This window comes from Salmo salar, chromosome 17, assembly GCF_965601325.2.
Source record: "Salmo salar chromosome 17, fSalSal1, whole genome shotgun sequence".
Taxonomy (NCBI): domain Eukaryota; kingdom Metazoa; phylum Chordata; class Actinopteri; order Salmoniformes; family Salmonidae; genus Salmo; species Salmo salar.
The window spans coordinates 5,211,414-5,217,465 of NC_138307.1; positions in this window are offsets into that span (position 1 = coordinate 5,211,414).

Genomic DNA, 6,052 nt, shown 5'->3' on the forward strand with positions numbered 1-6,052 from the left:
AACTTTAATGGGGGTAGGGACGTCCCAAGAATCCTGTATAGTACAGATCTATACTATATTGGCCATTTACATGGAAAGGCATTTTGTGACGTCAGCCTACAAATACACAAACACAACACAATATATTACATGCAGCATGGAAAACTGGAAAGTTAGTACACAAGTCACACATGTAGGCTACATTTTCACATGTTCAAAGTCTCTGCGGCTTACTGTCTGACCGTGTACTGGGCCTGCATCATCCTATGTCCCACTGTTCAGCAGCCCGACGGCTGATGGTATGAAACTTGCCTTGCTCCTGTTCTTGCTGAACAGTGGGACCCTCCTGGAGGGCAGCAGCTCAAAACATTGGGATTGTGTGTGGGGTCCTCTATGATGTGTGCTTGGCCTTGTCCCTTGTCGGTTTATCATAGAGGCCCTGACACGCCCTGCACTGCAGCCTGCAGAGCTTGGACCCCAGGTTATCTTTGTCGCGTTGTGAACATCCTCTATCAGAAATAGTAGGGGAGATGCGTAATGGTGCTAATGAATGGGCTCTCTGAACGGTCACGCCTACATAATGATGTGAACATAGACTAGAGTGATTCAATGGAAGATGTATGGATATGAATGTACAGTACGATATTGAGAATGTGATACAGACTGGGAACAGGACAGTATAACCCCATCACTGGGAGGTAATGAGACCTGTAGCAGCCTTCAGCTAATACACATACATCACACACACACACACACACACACACACACACACACACACACACACACACACACACACACACACACACAATAGAGCCCACTGAATCAAGCCAAGCCAGACTCGACTGATGCACTCTTTTCACAGTGTGATAGGATTTCATGTAGGCTAGTCTAGACCACCTATACACTGTCTGGCTGGAAAGTGATGATACTAAAAAAGAGAGATAAAATATTTCACAGTAATTCTTCTCAACTAGACAAGAAATAGTGGATCATTTTAACCTTCGGGAATATCGAGCAGCAAATTATTCAGAGCACTAACCCAATGTACAGAGAGGAAGGTCAATAAGTTGACCAAGTTAAGGCGAGGGTTCTTTCTAAATTTGTCACTCGCGATTCCTCGGATCATAATCCTCGTCGCATCATAATCCTCGTCGCCTTCTCGACCATATTGGAGGACAAGGTTCAAGGTCTCTCGCACCTTTTCCAATGTGTTTTGAGAAGGAGGAAAGGTGAGAAGATGTGAACAGGTGTCACGCTGCTTGCTTAGCCGTACCTTTTTTCAATTTCAAGCTAAGGAGCAAGCTTCACAAATCCCCATCTGCTACACACTCACCCCCCCCCAAACGGACTCCACAGCGACCCCAACTATAATTATAATGGTGGATTTAAGCCGGATGGATGTGGTTATTTGAGGTATTCATTCTGACTGTGCGTGCTGCTCAGTTCTGACTGCTGAGTCATACAGTCTTTATCTGCACAGTCGTGACTGAGAGTAGAGAGCTGGGGAGGAGGAAGAGGAGGGGATTAAAAGGGGAGGCTAACTTTGGCTTCGTGATATTACTGTACCCAAAGCTGTGAAATTGAATCAACGCTACCAAACTACCCAACACTTCAGCTCCGACTTAGCTTTTACCTAGCTTTTAGTTAGCTGTCTTCATGGGGGATTGGGTTACTCTGTATGAGAATGGTTCCCATAGTTTAACTGGAGCCTGGCTGTGTCACAGGCTGTGTGGACAATTCTACGTCCAGGTCTCTTTCTTAATTAATCTTTCCTCGATTCCTCGCAGCCTCTCTCCTCGTCTCCGTCTTAAAAATCCATTGGAGGGAGGGATCGTGGACCTTCTCCATCAATACAGTTGAGAAGGAAGCTTGGAGATAGGATGCGAATAATCACATTGGAAAGACACATTTAGATATATCTCATAGAGAACCCCTTTAGCTGTAGGGTTGAACAAAGAACATGCTTCTGACATCTGCTGGTAAGATATTTCTATTACATCATAGTCCTCATTTATGAATGCCCTCTCCTTATTCCTGTACTTGTATGGTGAGTCGTTGAAAGAGAAAGATCATTCACATACACATGGCCAGTGGCGTCCCGTCATTCAGGGCAGATGGGGCAGAGTATGTTATTTTGGTATTACAACGTGTCACATATCAGTTTGCAAACAATATTTTTACAAATGTATTGAGTTGATAAAGCCGTACACAAACAGGGTCTCTTTTTTTGTTTTCTTGAGTAAGGCAGCTCCAAAATGCATTTGTTTCAGCCTAGCTCAGTGCTTTCTGTGATTAATTGGCTCATTCATCTCCCTCCTCTCCCCTGTAACTATTCCCCAGGTCGTTGCTGTAAATGAGAATGTGTTCTCAGTCAACTTACCTGGTAAAATAAGTTAAATAAATAAATAAATAAATCAAAATAAAATGGAGAGGTAGCCAGCGGAAAATACAGAGCGTAGGGGTTGGTAATGTTCTCTAGTTGAGCCGTGATTGGCTCAGTGTTCTGTCACTCATGGGGACACTACTTCACCGCAAAATCTACATAGAGAGCTAGAAAGTTCAAGCCCCCTTGGGTGATGCCATAGATTTACATTAGAAGTGCCAATCCAAGAAGGCTCAAGGTCATTGGCCACAGATAAAGTGATGTAAAATCATGTTATATCTACCGTAGCTTTGATTGGACTGATGTCAACATCATACTTTCAAAATCTTAGCTAGCAGTCATCATCATGAATGAAGTCGACAATCTACTGGCAAATCCTTTTCAATCCTTATCATATGAAGAGAAATTATACTGTAGATAAAATGTATCTGTGCTCATTGGCCATTGGACATAAACATTACAGAACAAATTCAACAATGAGTGGTTTGGAAGGAATCAGCGGCTAACTGCAAGCGTTGCAAAGCAATCACTATTTTGCTTCCCCTGCTATTCAGTGGAGAGGGTATGTGGTCCAAGTCTGGGTTTACGGGTTTAAAACATTTGTCTGAAAGGGTCCAAGCTTAAAAGGATAAACATTCATGTAACACCATGGGCCAGAGAAGGTTGAATACATTGGCCATGCTGTCAATCCAGCATGACTTCTGCCTCGTTCAAAACAACTGGAAACTCGGAATTGGGAAATCTCAGACTTCAGTGAGTTCAAGACAACTGGGAACTCTGAAAAAAACAAGCTCCGACTGGGAAAATACGTTTTGATTGGTCATCCAACTCGGGAACTCGGGGCTCTTTCTAGAGCTCCGACCTGAAGATCACTGATGTCATGATTTGACCAGTTGTCTTGAAGCACCATAAATCCAGAGAATGCCAGACTTTGATGACAAAGTTTCATTGCAAAATTTGCACACAAGAAGGACTGCCGCGCCACCTTATGTAATATGCCAGGAGATACAGTGCTTTCGGAAAGTATTGACCCCTTGACTTTTTCCACATTTTGTTACGTTGCAGCCTTATTCTAAAATTTATTAAATATTTTCCCCTCATCAATCTACACACAATACCCCATAATGACAATGCAAAAGCAAGTTTTTATGAAATGTTTGCACATTTATAAAAAATTAAAAAACATTTACATAAGTATTCAGACCCTTTACTCAGTACTTTGTTAAAGCACCTTTGGCATTGATTACAGTCTTCTTGGGTATACCTGTATTTGGGGAGTTTCTCCCATTCTTCTCTGCAGATCCTCTCAAGCTCTGTCAGGTCAGATGGGGAGCGTCGCTGCACAGCTATTTTCAGGTCTCTCCAGAGATGTTCGATCGGCTTCAAGTTCAGGCTCTGGCTGTGCCGCTCAAGGACATTCAGAGACTTGTCCCGAAGCCACTCCTGCGTTGTCTTGGCTGTGTGCTTTGGGTCGTTTGTCCTCTTGGAAGGTGAACCTTACCCAGACTGAGGTCCTGAGCGCTCTGGAGCAGGTTTTCATCAATGATCTCTCTGTACTTTGTTTGTTTATCTTTCCCTCGATCCAGTACCTGCCACTGAAAAACATCCCGACAGCATGATGCTGCCACCACCATGCTTCACCGTAGGGATGGTGCCAGGTTTCCTCCAGAAGTGACGCTTGGCAATCAGGCTAAAATAATTCAATCTTGGTTTCATCAGACCAGAGAATCTTGTTTCTCATGGTCTGAGAGTCCTTTAAGTGCCTTTTGGCAAACTCCAAGCGGGCTTGTCATGTGCCTTTAACTGAGGAGTCGCTGCAGAGATGATTGTCCTTCTGGAAGGTTCTCCCATCTCCACAGAAGAACTCTGGAGTTCTGTCATAGTGAACATTGGATTCTTGGTCACCTCCCTAAAATGTCTAAAAACCTGTTTTCACTTTGTCATTATGGAGTATTGTGTGTAGATTGATGAGAATATATTTTTTTAATCCATTTTAGAATAAGGCTCTAATGTAACAAAATGTGAAAAAAGTCAAGGGGTCTGAATACTTTCTGAATGCACTGTATGCATACTGTAGCTAAGAAAGTAATAATAAGTGAATGTTGTGTAGTAAGCTGTTAATAGCCCATGTGCCTCACCCTAATAATTTGGTCCTTTTCCCCCTCATAACTTAGCCTACTGTTCTGACTTGGTGGTGCACATGTCTGTTTTATAGAAATGTCATCATCAAATATTGTAAGAGCTTTCATTGTCTGCTTAAATGCCCCCTTTATTTATCATACGATTCTGACTTGGTGTACAGGGAGAATACTGTAAGAACGGCCCATGTTCTGAATTCTGTTGCTGTGCATTTCAAAAGTGCTGAACAAAAGGTTATTTTGACTACATCCGTCTTAGCTCGCTCATTAATGTCTTATTCGAAATTACGAATTGCCTCTTATCTGCTCATGGTTCCCTTATACCATAGTTTGTACATCTCAATTGTCAGTAAAATCCACATTAATTTAAGCAAGTCAGCCATATCAGCTATGTTTTTACAAAGGCAGTAAATGAGGCTAAATGAACTGGTTCGCTGCCAGACAAGGCTCTGCGTATAGCCAGATGTAGCGGTTGTAAGGACTCACTCCATGGTGCTGAAAAGAAAGCTCTGCTGTTGGGACAGCTTTATGTAGGCCATAACAGTTGGTGGGCACCGTTTATCACCGTTATAGTACAATTACTGTATTGTTTAGTGTTGTGTAGTGGCTTTGCTGGCATGTTTTTTTTTTGCCCCACCAAGATTTATATGCTAAAATCGCCACCGCACATGGCCATACACCCGCACACGTAAAGACACCGAAGCACCACCCAAGGAAACAAGACACAGGAAGCAGAGGAAAAGGGTCAAACGCTAAAGGGTTCTCCAGTAACCTCACTAGCTAATGATGTAATGGAACTCATCGTTCCTCCACTCCTTGGTGACACGGCACTGCGATTGGTGGCGTTAGATCACTAGAGGCTCTGCTCACTACACAATTACTAGCGTATAGTATTTTATATTAGTCGTACACTTAGATTCAGATAAGTGCGCATCAAAGATCTTGACTGTTGACAATAGAGAAACCTTCCTCTTATACAGTATGCGCCAATGATCAGTCACGCACTGTGCAATTCAAATGACGGAGCATTCTCCAGATGCATGGCCTCCTTACATCCATCTCTGTTAGCCTGTACACCTGAGTGACCACATCATATGGAACAGCCAGTAAGTAGGCTTATGACCTTTCACCTTACAACCACAGACCCCCCCCCCACGCCTTCCCTAATTCCCCCAACACCTGTAGCAGCAATGTGACCTGAGTGTCTTCCCAAAATACTCCACTGTAACCTTACCCGCGAGGTCGAGGAGCTTTCAGACGTTACTTGATCCCCCCTTTTTATGTGGCACGGCACACTGGTGTTGCACCTGCTCAGGTGTCCCATTCTCTCCATCAGGGTGTGGCCAGAGTGAAGACGAGAGAGAGAGAGAGAGAGAGAGGAGGACAACAGAAAGAAAGACAGACCAGTCACTGAGTTTGTCAGTCAGTTGGCTAGACCTAGATCTGGCCAGTTTGTCAGGCAGTTTGTCGGGCATACGGATTACAAAGGTCAATTTGCCAGTTAGTGAGTTAGTTGGTGAATACAGTTTGCTAGGAAACTGGTATGTGAGCA